The 16,606-nt window shown below is 38.9% G+C and overlaps 1 protein-coding gene and 1 pseudogene across 1 annotated transcript in view; both read left to right on the forward strand.

Moving 5' to 3' along the window:
- DTNBP1 (dystrobrevin binding protein 1) overlaps positions 1 to 16,606 on the forward strand; it is a 125,546-nt gene that overhangs the window by 99,037 nt on the left and 9,903 nt on the right. The gene's annotated exons all lie outside the window — the stretch shown is intronic.
- Positions 7,852 to 15,690, forward strand: LOC102758285 (annotated as a pseudogene).

Raw genomic sequence — 16,606 nt, forward strand, 5'->3', positions numbered from 1 at the left:
AAGATTACTTTATCCAGCAAAGCTATCATTCAGAATAGAAGGTCAGATAAAGAGCTTCACAGATAAGAAAAGCTAAAGGAGTTCATCACCACCAAACCAGCACTATATGAAATGCTGAAGAGTATTCTTTAAGAAGAGGAAGAAGAAAAAGATAAAGTTAAAAAATATGAACAACAAAGTGACAACAAATACATATCTATCAACAAGTGAATCTAAAAACCAAATGAATAAAAAATCTGATGAACAGAATAAACTGGTGAATGGAATAGAATCAGGGGCATGGAAATGGAACAGACTGACGATTCTCAGAGGGAAGGGGGTGTAGGGTGGTGTGAGAAGAGTTTAGACAAAAATCTTATATGCATGTATGCATTACCTATGGACACAGACAATAGGGTGGTGAGAGCCTGGGATGGGGTGGGAACCGGGTGGAGTGGAGTTATGGGAGGAAAAAGAGGGACATCTGTAATAATCTCAACAATCAAGATTAACTGAAAAAAATTAACTATCAGACATCTGGGCCTTTTTCTAAGTGATCCACATGGATTTACTTTTTATAAGTAAGTTTGAGAAATGGCATAGCCAAAGGTCACCTGTTGCCAAGATCATTGTCATTAATTCCCTTGAGCATGAAGAATAAACAGAGTTGTTTCTCTGCATATGATAAGGACATTGAAAGGTCTAACACAATTTATGCCAAGATGCTAATCAAATCACCTCTCTGGAGTATTATGTGGTTCTGTCTTACGTGAATTTAAAACAGAGTATATATGTTATATAGTTCCATCTTACATAATGTGAAGTTTGTGTTTTAAAGTGTTTAACAGTCTTGTATCTTTAACCAAGGCCATAGTTTATATACTAACATATTTAAAGTACATGCAAATACAGCAGGGTGGTTGTCCAGATATGTTACAAACAGTCTCATAGAGAAACCAGTGGGTATTTCCTAAATACTATGCCTTCTTACTCCTGTCTCATAATTAGTCAACAATTTGCTTATTTCACAGTCACTTTGCGTTCCTACTTGTGCCTAGAACAGTGGAAGACCACTTAGTGAGGAAAGTTATCTGCAATCCTTCATTCTAAGGAAAAGTGACATTTGAAGAGTTCATGAAAAGGACACAGTTTTCAAAACAACATGGTCTTATTTTAGCTTAGCTTGTGAATTATACTTTTCTTTTACAACTAAATAGACTTCTTATATATGAACTGCTATAATTTTAATAGAGTGCATATAAGGGAATTCCCATAATCTCGTATATGGAGGATGAACTTTTTATGGATGGATAAATATCCTTACAGGTTTATGCTATTCGGAGTAAACCTCTCTATATTCTTTCAGTTTCTCTGGCTGCTTTCAGTTGTTGTCAACCCTAAGGAAAGGTATACTGCATCATTTTGTAAATATCAATTTTGGGGAGTGATTCAGATGCTATATTTTGTTGATCATTTGGGGATGATTGATTATTTTTAGAATGCTATTTTAATGCTTTATAGGTTTCTCATCCAACTTTTCCCAAAGTCCTTGGGTAAGGGCATTTTTGTACTAAAATGAATCTTGTTAAGCTCAGGTGTTTTTAATGTGTACTGCACTGATTATATGGATCATTTGACATCATTGTCCACTGTCAGTCTCTAAAAGCCTGTTATAGCCACTTCCTAATCCCACTTTTAGCCTTGATGATTATACATTTGTTCTCAGTTCACATAGTGGCATGCCAGTGTTTCCTGTCAGCCACACTGCTGTTTCCTGAGCTGTGTGCTGTTCACCTTCTGCATCACTGCATCTTGAACATCTGGCCGATTGTGACTGCCTTGTGCAACTGGTGTTTCCCTTCTCCTGGACATTTGGTGCTTATTGTGCAGTCTCCAGTTCGTTCATCAGACTTGTGCTGAGCACATTACAGTCATTAAAGGCCAAGTTGAACATGTAGGGAAGGAAAGGCTTTCTCTTCTGCTTAGGTTTAGTTCTAAGGCCCTGAAAATTACACTGACAAAAGACAGTGTAATTAACAGGAGAAAAAGCATACAAATTTTATTTGATGTTGATATTTTAATTTTTATATGAACACAGGCCTTCACAGAAAAGAAGTGAAGACCCAAAGCAGCAATTAGACCTGGGATCTCATATACCATTTTAACAAAGGGTGATAAATTATGGAGAAGTAACTAGACAAAGGAAGCAGGGTGGTTGGGGCTTTAGGGGTGATATATGGGAAATAATGATATTTAGTAAGATTTATCATGTGGACTCAAGTTTGGTGCCTTCTGTGTTGATGAATCATTCCCAATGACTAAGTCACCATCCTGTTCCTATAATGGGAGAGGGAGACACCTTTACTAGTGGAATTTCATACTTCCTTTACAAAGGGAAATGTAGACCCTGATTTTAGACAGAAAAGGAAGGGCAAAGAGCTTTTCCTGCACCTGCTGTGCCTGAGTGGCCTTCAGCTCAAAATAATTCTAAAGCCAAAGTGGCATATTTTGGGGTGCATATCCTGTCCCCTTTAAAAGATGTAGTGTCTATTCCCAAGAAACTTAGTGTCTGGTGGAGTGACAGAGGGCAAGCATGTGGCGCAGTACCGATGTATCTGCTACAGTGGGAGCATGGGCGAAAGAGAGCCTACACCTTCCTGTGTTAGTCCGAGGAGGATGAGCAGTTGAGCTGAGCTCTGGAGGGTGCACAGAAGTTCACTGAGTGCAGGTCTCTGAGCAAAGGGCAAGCACACTCACAAAGTCGGGGCATGGGAAGAGAGCTTGGTTTGTATGAGGTACCATATGATGATGGTTGTCATTTGTTAACTGGGAAAGCAGTTTCTTGCGGAAAGTTCCAGAATAGTGGTTTAGTTTCGAAGCTGTTCTTACAGATATCTTCACTGCCCTTAATGTAGTTGAAGAGCCAGGAGAAAACAGGAAGAGCAGAGGATTAAAAACAACCTTTGGGCACAATTTTTGTCTTTTTCATTGTGGTCACTCTTTCTGCCAGGCATTATACCTTCATGGCCAGAGTCCCTACTGAGACCCCCACCACCGTTGCCCTCTCCCTTCCCACTGTTCCTTTCTCTAAAATCATCTGTCTGTCTACCCATTTCTACCCCAATCTCTACAGCATTAATCTGAGAGAACTATTAGGGAGAAAGTAAGCATAAAGTAATACACATTAAATTTTGAATGTGAAAAAATTCTCAAAACTCCCAAATATAGTGTTCTAATTGCTTAAAAGGGATATGTTAAAACATATAAATCTCTAACTGGTGAAATTTTAGGAACTAGGACAAAGCGAAGGGAGAATATTCAAGATACTCAGCGTACTGCCTCACATACTGACATTCCCATGCTAGTCCCTTTTTCATGCAGCCTCTTTATCTGCTTCTGGAACAGTGGATCTACTCAGGGACCATCTCATCCCCATCTCATTAATTAGCTGCATGTGAGGAGGGACTTGTGGTAGAAGGAGGGAGGGGACCAAGGCAGTCATTCATACTACTATTTTATTCATAAGCCACTCATTATAAGCCTTCAACAGGTTGTCATTGAAAATGATAAATCCCCATTTTTAAAATATTTTTTGGAAATAATGAGATTTCCAGCAGACACCAGATTTCAAGCATGCTGAGATTTGACTGTCACTGAACATTTTAAAGACAGTATTTCCAACTTGTGGCATGAAGACATTTACTAGTGTAACAAGAGGCCCTTGCATCCAAAAGCATGTTGAGCTCTGTGTCTTATGTGAGAAAGAAATATTCTGTATTGAAAATATATGCAGTAGTCTGTTTTAAATGTGTGTAACTGTTATGGGACATAAACTTCAGAGTCATTTTAAAAGTGCTACTGATGCCTGGCCTATGTCACTCAGTGGTTGAGCATCAGCCACCAATGGTTGTGCCTCGACCTATGAACCAAGAGCTTGTCTGTTTGATTCCCAGTCAGAGCATATGCCCAGGTTTCAGGCTTGGTATCATTGTTGGGTGTTCAGGGGGCAGCTGCTCGATGTTTCTCTCTCATTAATGTTTCTATCTCTCTCTCCCTCTCTCTTCCTTTCTTTTAAAAATCAATAAAAACTTTTAAAAGTGCTAGTGAGTTCATAATAGACTTTTGTCATGTATATATTCTCAGTAAATTGTCAATAAAAAAAAGTACACCCACTCTTAAACTTGAATAGGTTTGAAACCATTGTTTTAGATTGTAATTTTGGACTACTTAATTTGGAATCATAGCAACATAAGTAAAAAACAAAACAAACGTCTTTAAAAGTGGTGGTTTTGGATATTGAGTGTTCTTAAAGTCTCAAGAAATCTAACATCTAAAGTTATTTTATTAACACTGAAAATCATTATGCTAATTTGTAATCTTAAACTAAACATGAGTTTGCTTTCTAAGTGTTCCATGGAGGATCTCAGGGAACTGTCTGCCCAAGCACTTAAGTTTTCTCACCTCAGACAGGAACAGTTCTTGAAGTAGAAATGGAATTGGCAAAGCCCCATTTTGAGCCCCTGCCCAAAATGATTAAGAGAGTAATTCCTCACTTAGCTTTATTCCTTGAGCTTTAAAGGCTTTTGGATTCTGTAGTGTCCTAATAAAATGCAGATGTTCCAGGGAAATAATAAACCTCAAAACACAGAATCTTGGCTCTGAAGAGCTGGAAGGGTCTTATCCTGTAAAAACTTTTCACAGAGCTTAGTGGACAGCCAGCTGAGTATAAAATGCTGGGGTGAAAGATAATGCAACCTACTGCGGGCAGGACAATTCGCTCCAAGAGGAGGCCCAAGGGAGCCAGGGGGCCAGAGGGAGCAGGGTGGGGTGCTAGGATGAGTCCATCCACCCCACTATTTGCCCACACCCAGCTGCATGTTTCTGAACTTTCTATTCAGATCCCTTTCAAAAGAAAAAAGTCATTTTCGTTCAGGTAGAAATGCTCAAGTTATAGACTTTCAGATGCAGGCCTTTGACACATTCTTTGGAGTCAAACATAAATTGTAAGTGGTATTTTCTCTGACTGCATTTTATTTTTTATCTGACGCAGAAGAAAGCAGCCAAAGCTTTCCCCCACTCCGATAGTGAGAGTAATCTCAGGGGATTGCTTTAGTTCACATTTGTCAGATGGTCACTTGTTCCTGAATAAGATACGGAAATATAAATTTTTAATGATTAATGAATACCTAAACTTAGTATCCATGTTATTCTCATGATTAGAAAAACCCATACTACATAGGCTTCAACACCAGGCCCAATCACTATGAGTTGTGTTTGTTTGTTTTTTTAATATAATTGTACATTGCCTCATTTTTAGATTTTAGATGTTATTACCTTCTTTCTTTTATTTTTTTTTCCTCCCACTCCTCCAACTCTCTAGAAATGCATGTGACTTTAGCTTTTTGAAATGTTTCAAGATTCTTTTATAAATAGGAGCCAGTCTAAGTCACTGGTAGATCTGAGAATTGTCTTACTGAGCAAATTCCATTGACATCACTATTATACTTAACTCCAAATGTTAGGAACAAGGGGATGCTTTTGGTTTTTGTATCCTTATGTTTTCTGTTGACAAAAAAAAAAGTCATTTCTTCCTTCCAAATGTTAGATATTGGAAGAACTTGTAGTCTTGGGTTTAGAATTTAGGAATAGAAAATATTGATACAAAACCTAGGGGTAATCTTAACCCATGAACAGATTTTTTAATGTGTCAAAGGGCTGCATCTGAATGTGTCAGAGGAGACTGCATCTGAAAGTCTATAACTTGAGCATTTCTACCTGAGCAAAAATGACTTTTTTTCTTTTAAAAGGGATCTGCCATGAATCCATAGCAAATGGAGCTTTTCTAAATCTTTTTAAAATGTTGCATAACAAGCATGCTAGGTTCCCAAGGATGGAAAGTTTTTGGTTAATACAAACCTTTTATCTACCATTTAGTCTGTCAAAAATTACCAATTTTCAAAGCAGTAGAATGTCTTATAAAAGTTTCTAAATCAGAAAGTTTTAAAATCTTTTAATGCCTTATGTTATCATTTGATTAACTATTTAAACTGGTGAAGCTCAAAAATTTTGATTAATAAAAATTTCTGGTTGTAAAAATTCCAGTTAATAATAGATTTTACTGTAGTATTGCTACATTAAAGTGGTATTTTAGGTTGTGAACAAATGAGCTATAAGGAATTATAGGCACATAGTAAGCATGCTTATTAAATGTACTGGATGAATTAGATGCATGAATGGTAGCACATAAGAATAGAGAAATACATTCATACAATGAATATTTTTAAGTAATGAATTATTTAAGTTTGTAACATCACTAAAATCAGGAAAGTGTTGAATTTGTCAAAATACAACTTATGGTTATTGGGGAATATTTTGTGTATTTATAGAATCATTTCTTATTTGAATTTTTAATTCTAAAGCCATATGATAACATTACAAAAAAGTTATACCATTGAAAGCTAACAACCATCCACAATTTCACCGAATTAATGAAACTATATTTTCAGGAGTGCTTACTAGTTCTTCTTCTTATGATGAGTTACACATATCTGTCTTTTTATTCTTCTTTAACTTACTGTCATAAATATCTTGGTCATATTTATTGATAGCTACATTATGGTTCATCAAGTGGATGTGTCATGTAATGCAGAATGAACTTCTTTATGTAGTTATCTCTTTTTTCTTGGGTTATGTAATTAGCACATATCTTCAGAAGAGGCAGTATTAGGTAAAAGTATATGGATTTTTTAGTGGGTTTTGATACATGATATCAAATTACTTTCAAAGGTTCTTTTGACAATTTATACTATCACTAATAGAGTATCTCACCTTACTCTTGTTATTAATGTTTATATATTGGCCAATATATAATTGGCCAAAAATGTTAGTTCATTTTTGGTAACATATAGGGCTGAACATTTTTTCTTTTCTGTGAATTATCTGTTTTTCTATAGAAAGGATATTATTCGAGTCTTAATTTTTTCCAACCATTTGCTTCAAAATAATAGTCTTTTGCCACTTGTGGTAACTGTTTTTTTTAATCTGTCATTTCCCTTTCCATTGTATTTTTTTAAACGTGCAAGATTAGTGTTTGTGTTACATAAGATCTGTTGATCTTTGATAATCTCTTCAATAGCATGGAAGATCCTTCTGCTGGTAACTTTAAAGATTTAATTTTTAAAAAAATTTGTTCATATTTTATTTTTGATGCTCAGTTATTTAATTTATCTGGTATGCTTTTAAATTTATTTCATAATTGGCCAGTTTTTACAATACCATTTATTACTTTCTCATTTGTTCTGATATTTCCTTTCAGGTTAACATATGGTTGAGTCTGTTTGGGGTATATTTCATTTTAATGATCTACCCATCTCTTCTTGTTTTCCATGATCTTTTAATTATTATTTTATGAAGTGTTTTAATATCCGGTAAGGCTAGGCTGCCCATTCCTCTAGCTTTTAAAAAAATATATATCATCAAAGTTGTGATATCAGGATTACTGATATCACATTCTTTTCCATACCCTAAGGTCTTTGAAAATTTGAAAAGAATTTCAGTTTTTTTCATCAGATTTTTATATTTAACAGTTTCAGTTCTTTTGTTAATTTCTGTAGTATGTATAATTTTGATTCACGTTATTTTGTTGATGTTTCAAAGGGTGTTAGCATGTATTTGAGCAAAGTTTTCCTCAGTCATCTTAGGGTCCCTGGCTGGATCTAAAAATTAAACTGACAAATTAACAGGACAAAAGCATACAAATTTATGTAATATAAGTTTATGTGACATGGAGGCCTTCATAAGGAAATGAAGACCTGAAGAAACAGACCTGTGTATTGTTATGGGAGGTTGGATGGAGAATCACAGTAGTGGAGGATGCCACAGGTGAAGGGGTATAAGGTGAGTGTAGAAAACGGGGTGGGCTTCGGGGAGAGGAGAGATTTAACAAGGTCCCTGTGCTCGGATTCTTCTCAGAGTCCCTCAGTTTTGGGGTAAGGATGCTCCTCTCCTCCGGGTATGAGGATCCCCTGTTTCAGGGGAGAAAGGTTGCAGGAAGGATGGAGTAATCTTGATTCTGCCATTTTCTCAGATTCCTTCAGCGTAAAATCTTCAGTATGCCATGGTGCCATATTTTGGTATGGCATGTTCTGGACGCCATTATTCATCACATTTTTACATCTCTTCTGCATCTGTGTTGGCATACTGTCTCTCATATCTCACTTTGGATGTGTTTACTTTTTTCTCTTAGGTTTTATTTTCCAGAATTTTATCTCTTAGTTTAAATACAAATGTAATTTTATATTGTTTATATGAATGTCTAACTAAAAATGATCAGAAACCCTCTCTATGTTGTTTCTGGAAATGGAAAGGATGAGAACATACCCTTGGTTAGAGCTGGGGTTCAGGACAAAAAAAATCGATCTGACCACCTCGTTTTTGTCTCCTGCTGTATGAAGTCACTGAGCCATTGAACAGGGACTTAAGGGGTTCCACAGAATGGGATAGAGTTGCTGTGGAGGGAACCCACCTAGGGTGCTTGTCTGTCAGCAATAAAGATGACCACAGGTCATGCTTGTTTGTGATTATGCATTCCGTTAGTGCTGAAGATTTTTCCTTTTTAGATGATTTGTTGATATTTTTAAGAGAGTTAAGGAGAGGCCATTTCTGTCATTTCTGTGAATTGTGCCAGTTTCCCCATCTTACATTTCTTTAATTATTCATTCTATAAATATCTGTACAAAGTAAAAATCTGAAGTGGGTGCACAGTTACAGTTCACCTCAAGCAGTGGTTTAGTCTGATCCTTGGACCCTGCAGCATCGGCATTACCTGGGAGCTGGTTAGAAATGCCAATTCTCTGTCTCCCCAGTACTGAACCCGATATTCTGGGCATGGGGCCCAGCAATCTATGTTCATCAGCCGTTGAGGTGATTTTGATGCCACTAAAGGTTGAGACCACTGGCCTACTTTATTTATAGCCCCTTTGAATAGCAGGTTTGTACTGATTTTCCAGAATCTTTCATGCAGTAATAAAAAAATATCTTGGGAGTTTGGAAGGATTCCTATAGAGATCTAAACCTCTTCTCTTCTCCCTCTTCCAAATAATTGTTATTGAGTAGGTCACAGTACCCTAAGTAAAATTCAGGAAAGTTTCAGATGTGACGTAAAACTTTTAGGAAATTGGCTGTTGTCTAAATATACATCACACAGAGCTTCTAGCCTGAAATTTTTTAGCCCTACAGAAAAGAAAAAAGGAAACCACCCAAAACATGGGGTAACATTTCATAATTTATACAGCATTTTTATGTATTGTTTCTGGAAAAAGTACCTTCTGTCAACATATCACAGAATAGCACTATCAAATGGAGTTGAACCAGTCCTTGGCCTGTGTGACTCATCCTATCCATTTGGTTATCTGTCGATCCCTTCAGGAAGTACAGCAGTCTCCATGCTACCTGAACTCATTCAAGGCCACTAAGCTCTGCTGCCAACTTCCCACCTTTAGCCTTGAACAGGTTCAAAGATCATGAAGCCTCTGCCCACAGGTTGAGTGCATTTCTCACTTATCCATTAACCTTAAGCTAATCATCCTTTAAGCAATAAAATGACCAGGAAAAGGAATACAAAAATACCTTCAGGTTTTTTGTTAATAGTTACATTTAAATTTTTTTGAAATATCACTGTCAAATTCAAAAGGTCTTAAATTCCTTACTGCTAATCTGATGTTCATATAATTTTACCAAAACATAGACAGGATTTGGGATTACCTCTTCCTTCCTCAATGAAAAGTTAATAAAAATAGAAATGTAGTATTTAAGAACTGGACATGATCTTCTTATGGATCTCATCCACCACCCCCTCCTTCCCCCTTAACCAATGGGCATCCGAGGCTAGAGACCCACAGCTCACCTGGGCTGCCTTGTCCCTGCCAGAAAACATAAGGTACAGTTCAGCATTTCTGTCTTACTCTCTTCAGCAAACCTTGTACACATTGTGTTTCTGCAGTATCAATAGGCTAATATTCTAGATAGTGGTCATTTCCTTCAGGGTAATTGACAGAAATTTTTAAAGTGTTCCAGAAGTTTAGATATTAGAATAGTGTTTGTTTCCTGTGACATGGGTTTAGGAAACAGCTGTTCAGTAGCTGCTCAGAACTTGGTGACGACGTCTCCTGAGGAGTTGCCATGAGCTCTTTGTTGTTTAAAAGTTATTTATTCTGACTGCCTGCAATTATTCTAAACCATCACACTTTAGGTAAGGACCATCCTTTCTTAGTTGCATGTAAAGGAAATAAAATAAGTACCATTTGGTTCTTGATAAATGTGTGTAAGGGGTATTTGTGTGTGTGCATGTATGTGTGGTGAAGGAGGGTGAAGAAAACTTCTGTAAAAAGTCATTTCACTTTCTTTTTAGAAATGTGTTTATTTTAGCATGCTGAGGAGAATTAATTTTTGAAATACCAATTCTGAGGAATAAGGGCTCTATAATACTTTAGAATACTTATAGAAAGAATATATGGTATAAAGTAATTTTAAGTCTGTCGTAGAAAGTAATTATTCATGAAAGCTAAATAGAAAACCTTTAAAAACTGTGGAATCCTAGGGCACAGAAATTGATATTTTAAAGATCTATATATAAAAACCCCAATTCTAGAAAAATGTTTTAGTGTGTCTTTTTGGTCCGATCTGAGACAGCTTGTATTCATTTTTTATGGTGGGAGCAAGAGGTTGTGTAGACTTTAAAAATGGTTGAGTTTGTATTTTGAAAACTAACGTAAGGCAGAAATAAAACATAGCTGTTAAATATAGTACAAGTGCAGAATTAGTGGGTTTTAAAATGAAGGAAATCTTCTTGCATTGTATATTTTTTCATTGTCTAACAAGTCCTCAGTTCCTGAATAGGATTTTTTAAATTAAATGTTTTACTATGTCCAAATGTAAAGAAAAGTAAAGTTATGGAAAAAAGAGAAATATCTCAAGGAACTAAAAGTACCTTTAGAAAAGAAGCAATAATTAAAATATATAAGAGGAAGTTGAAACTTGTTTCTAACAGGCACACACTCTGGGGAAAAGAAGGGAGATAGATAACAGATTCCTTGCATTACAGTTAGTAAGTCTCACCAGGTGCTGGCAGAGTGGGGGCACCCAGACATGGTGACGGGGATAGGAAATGGAACAGCCACTCCGAAAAAGAGTTTGGCTGTTCCTTTCCAAACCAAACAGTGCACTTATCATATGACCCAGGAATTGCATTCTTACATATTTATCTCAGAGAAAGGACTTATTTTCATTCAGGAACTAATATACTAATGTTCATAGCAGCTTTATTCATAATAGCCGATAGTGAATGAATGAATTCAGTGAATAACTGGTTAAACAAACTGTGGCACCTCTATACCATGAAATTCTATTTCGCAAGAAAAAGGAACAAATTTTTAGTGCATGCAACAACTTGGATGACCCTCAAGGAAATTTTGCTGAGTGAAAAAATGAAAGGGTATACACTTCATGATTCTATGTATGTAAAATGTGTGAAATAACATCCTATATAATAAAAGGGTAATATGCAAATCAACTGAACAGCAGAACCACTGGTCATTATGACGTGCATTGACCACCAGTGGGCAGACACTCAACTCAGGAGCTGCCCTGTGGTAGTCAGTGCACTCACATAGGGCTCATGGCTGGTGAGTGCAGCTGTGGTGGCGGGAGCCTTTCCCACCTCCTCAGTAGCTCTAAGGATGTCCGACTGCGAGAGGGTACAGGCTGGGCTGAGGGACCCCCCTCTCCCTTGAATGCATGAATTTTGTGTACTAGACCTCTAGTAATTATAGATTTGGAGAACAGGTCAGTGCAGGGGTGGGCAAACTTTTTGACTCGAGGGCCACAATGGGTTCTTAAACTGGACCGGAGGGCCGGAACAAAAGCCTGGATGGAGTGTTTGTGTGAACTAATATAAATTCAAAGTAAACATCATTACATAAAAGGGTACGGTCTTTTTTTTTTTTTTAGTTTTAGTCATTTCAAACGGGCCGTATCCGGCCTGCGGGCCGTAGTTTGCCCGCGGCTGGGTTAGTGGTTAGGGAAAGGAGGGTGTGTTTACAAGAAGGTGATCTGGGCAACTAAGATAGTACAGTTGAATATCTTGATTGTGGTTGTTACACAAGACTGTACATAAAACATCCGAGGGCTCCCCTGCCTGGCCCCTAAACACACACAATGCATGTGTGACTAGTGAAGTTTGACTAAGCGCTGTGGAAGGCACCAGTGTCAATTGTTTGGATTTTGATATTGTACCATCTTGTTTATACATAACATTGCGGAAGTTCAGGGTGGATGCACAGGACTACCCTATACAGTTTTTTACAACATCCTCTGAACCTGTAATTGTTTCAAAGAAAAAAGTTAAAAACAGCAATTCTTCCAGTGATACAAAAAAAAAAGATTGAATATAGTAATTTCATCTAGTTCACGGAAAACAGAAAACCTGATGTATGTACACCCAAATGTTAAGTTATGGTCATCTATTTTTGGTGATTTCAGAGGACTTTTAAAAATTCTACCACACTAACAGATTTAGGTATTATCTTTTAGAGGTCCTGTAGTTTGACAGATGGTTAACAGTTAAGTTTTTATCAAAAACAGTTTGGAAAGTATTTGCTTATTATTTGTATTTAGAAATTTACAGAGATTTTACATTTCTGCCTTGATCATGTCATATGCATCTTAGTATCACAAAAGTCATAGTCTTCTACAGTATAAAAACATCTGAACTCTAATATTTAAATCATAGGTTTTAAAATTCTTAGTCTGTTATTTATCTTGAATGAAAAGTTCTCTTAATCTTTAATATTATGAAAAGATTACCAAAATTTTTCTTAACTCATATTTAAATTTTATTGTTTCCCTTTTAACATTGAAGAGGTTCTCACTAACTCTTCTACTAGAGAGGGTTATCCTGGTTTTCCTCACATCACCTGTGCCCTTCCTCCCAGCAGCTGTGCCATTTTCCGGCCTAACACCTCACTGTCTTTTGCTACTTAGAGCAGTGCTGTTAAAGGCTTAGCTGTGGAATAGGTTGAAATGGTTCCTACAATGAGCCTGATGGATTTTAAAAACTATTTCATATATTTTTGGAACCCTTGTGCCCTATTAAAACTTATAATTGAGAATTGATTATGCCATCTTCACTGGTAATGGGATTTTGTTGTTGTTTTGAGTAATTTATCCATTTGAAATTGGTAGTGGTTGCTAAAGTGGAAGTTGCAGTCAGATAAAACTTGAGCAATGATCTGGAGTTGAAATAAAAGAGAAACGGACCTGGGTTGATAATGGAATTAAATGATTACTCCTGACTCCTGGTAGAAAAACTGCAATTCTTTCATGTTTTTTTTTTTTTTAATCTCAAGGCTATGTTTTGCAGTTCTATAATTCTTTGTGTTTTGCTTTCCCCAGTATAATAAATGACATCGTAAATGCAAACAAGGCATCATTTTTCCTTGTAGAAGATGTCCATAATTTGTATTTTTCTAGAGTCATTCTAAATTCACATGCTACTCACCCTCTAGATTTGAAATATTCCCTCAGATGTCCTTCCATCATTTTGCTATTCCCAAATGTGGTTGTTTCTTGGTGAAAACTGGGCTGGTGATTCCAGGACAAACAGCAGAATTAGAACATCCTCGTGCAGGCGTGCGGCTGAGGGTGAATCTTCCCGGCTGCTGAGCGGGACGGTGGTTCTGCCTTTGCTCTGTGCTCTTCCTCCAAGGCCTGAGCGTGGAACTAGTGTGACCGTTCACCATCAGCCTCGCTCAGTGGCAGCTCTGAGGTGCAAGGCGCTCTGAAACAGTGTGCACCCATATAGGGCAATTGAAGTATTTCAAACAAGTGTGTAAAGTGCTTTAAAACTTAAAACAATTGTTTTCTTCCTTTTTAAACAAATGTTATTTTAAGTTTCCTAATCCAAACCTCCCCTTTTGTGAGGTTTAGACATGATTAGAGTTCATTCCCATACTAAAAAGCTAAGATAAAAACCATAGGACTGGTTGAGGTCAGAATCTGGCAGGCGCAGTGACTCCTGGCCCCCACCCTAGAGTGGAAGGCCCAGTCCTGCTCCGATTTAAAATGAGTTAAAGAGGGTCACCTGGGTGAGGTACAGGGCCTGAGAGAGAAGGGGCTGCTTTGGCGTTGGCTGCGCTGTGGGCCTCTCCATTCAGGCCTCACCCGAGGTCTGCAGTCTCCTGGACTCAGCAGCCATCTCTGCCAATAATGAGGTCAGCCTACATGATGTCGAGGTCTATGGCTTCACCATGACTACATGCTGGCCCAGTACACAGACTCACTACATCCAGAAATGTTCAGTGCCTCCTGGGACTTCCTGATTGAGCACTGCAAGTACCCAGAGGGCATTCGGAAGTATGACTACAATCCCAGCTTTGCTATCCGTGGCCTCCACTATGACATTCAGAAGAGCCTTTTGATGAAGATTGTTGCCTTCCATTTTGTGCAACTGGGAATGGCATAAAGGGGTCTGCAACCTGTGCCAGATGAGGAGGTGATCGACCTGTATGGGGGAACCCAGCACATCCCACCCTACCAGATGAGCGACTTCTATGGCAAGGGTCTCTCCATCAAGCAGTTCATGGACACCTTCTCGCTGCCACAGATGCCACTGCTCTCCTGCATGGTGGGTCACTACTTGGGCCATGGCCTGGAGTTTGACCAAGCGCACCTCAACAAGGATGTAATGGATGCCATTTGAGATGTGCATGTGAAAGGCCTGAGGTACCAGTGGATTGAGCGGGACACGGAGAAGTACATCCTGAGAGGGATGAGACATTCACTGTCCTGAGCCGCCTGGTGGACCATGGGAAACAGTTGTTCCTCATCACCAACAGCCCTTTCAGTTTTGTGGACAAGGGGGTGCGGCACATAGTGGGTCCCGACTGGCGCCAGCTGTTTGATGTGGTCATCATACAGGCGGACAAGCCCAGCTTCTTCACCGACCTGCGCAAGCCTTTCAGAAAATGTGATGAGAAGGGTTCGCTCCGATGGGACCACATCACTAGCTTGGAAAAGGGCAAGATCTATCGGCAGGGAAACCTGTTTGACTTCCTGTGTCCCACAGAATGGTGCAGCTCCTGTATGCCCTACTTTAGAGACTACCTCTTCAGTGACCTAGAGGACCTCAGGCCATCATCCCTGAGCTGGAGTGTGAGATCCGCATCATCTACACGGAGCAGTACATGCACTCGCTAATGTGGCAGCAAGTACTCCGGGGGCTGCTGCAGCACATGCAGGCCTACCAGGATGCCGAGTCATGGCACATGCTGGCTTTCTCGATGAAGGAGCGGCAGGAGTTGAGGTGTATCACCAACGCCCTGTTCAACACTCAGTTTGGGAGCATCTTCCACACCTTTCACAACCCCACCTACTTTTCAAGGTGCCTCATGCGCTTCTCTGATCTGGCCTCCCTCAGCTGCCTGCTCAACTAGTGCATGGACTTCACCTTGTACCCGTGCCATCTGCCCCTGCAGCAGGAGGCACCACTCCTGGATGGACCAGCCCTGCACCGGCTGCATGAAGACACCCTTCCTCAGTGACATGGCCCACATCCGCTGAGGACACCTTTATTGTCCATAACAGGCCCCACCCCTCCTGCCCCGCCCACTCTGGGCAGCGTCTGTCCAGATGGGCAATAAAGTGATCTCGCCCCCAAAAACAAAAACAGTAGGACTTACAATTGAGAAACATGAGAGAACTGAACTGAAGCAGAAGTCTTGAGAAGAATGAAAGTTTCCAAGTTACATAAGTATATTTTATAGAAAATCTTAATTCAATTCAAACAGCATATTCTTTCATGAAAATCCCTCTGATGCTTTCTACATGGATCTTTGTTTTGGAGCTGCTTATTCTGGAATTGTCTTTTAAAAGGTTAGTTGGCCTTTGTGTGCAGTGTTCGAAGCATACCTAATCTGCTTCAGGGATGGCTATCGCCTGCAGGTGGGGCGTGTAGTAGGCAGGCTCCTGGCTGAAGGGAGACAAAGGGAAAGCCGTCCTCTCAGTCCTCTTCTTTCTGCTCTTGGGAGCGCACTCTGATATTCCTTGCATATTTATTAAGGGCACTGAGAGGTAACTAACTCCAAATTGTCTGGTTCCTGGTAATGCTTCATATCATTTCCTTTTAAAGAATCTGCTGTTTTAAATAGTGCTGATATTAACATTAGCTGTCAGCTATTGGTCAGTGCCGTGTGTCTGGTGATTCACGTGTTACCTCATGTAATTCTGCCAACAATCTTATGAACTAGGTTCTTTTTACCTTTCCTGTACAGAGGAGGAAGTTGAGACACAGAGAGATTAAGTTAATTCTAGCCAGTAATAGATGTTCTGGCCTGGGCTTCTCTGGAAGCAGAGCCTGAGATGAGGATTTTGCTGCAGGAAGTTTCTTTGGGAGGTGATCCCAGGAAGCAGGAGCAAGAGAGCAGAGAGAGCGAGCAAGGAAGAAAGTTAATAAAGGGATGGATTATTCAAGTTGCTGCCACAGCCGAGGGTCTGCAGCTCTACCAGGACCTCTGAGTTGTGTTCAGATGACTTCTAGAGTCATCCACCCAAAAGGATGGGAAAATGTGCTATG

The sequence above is a fragment of the Myotis davidii genome, unplaced genomic scaffold, assembly GCF_000327345.1.
Source record: "Myotis davidii unplaced genomic scaffold, ASM32734v1 scaffold62, whole genome shotgun sequence".
Taxonomy (NCBI): Eukaryota; Metazoa; Chordata; class Mammalia; order Chiroptera; family Vespertilionidae; genus Myotis; species Myotis davidii.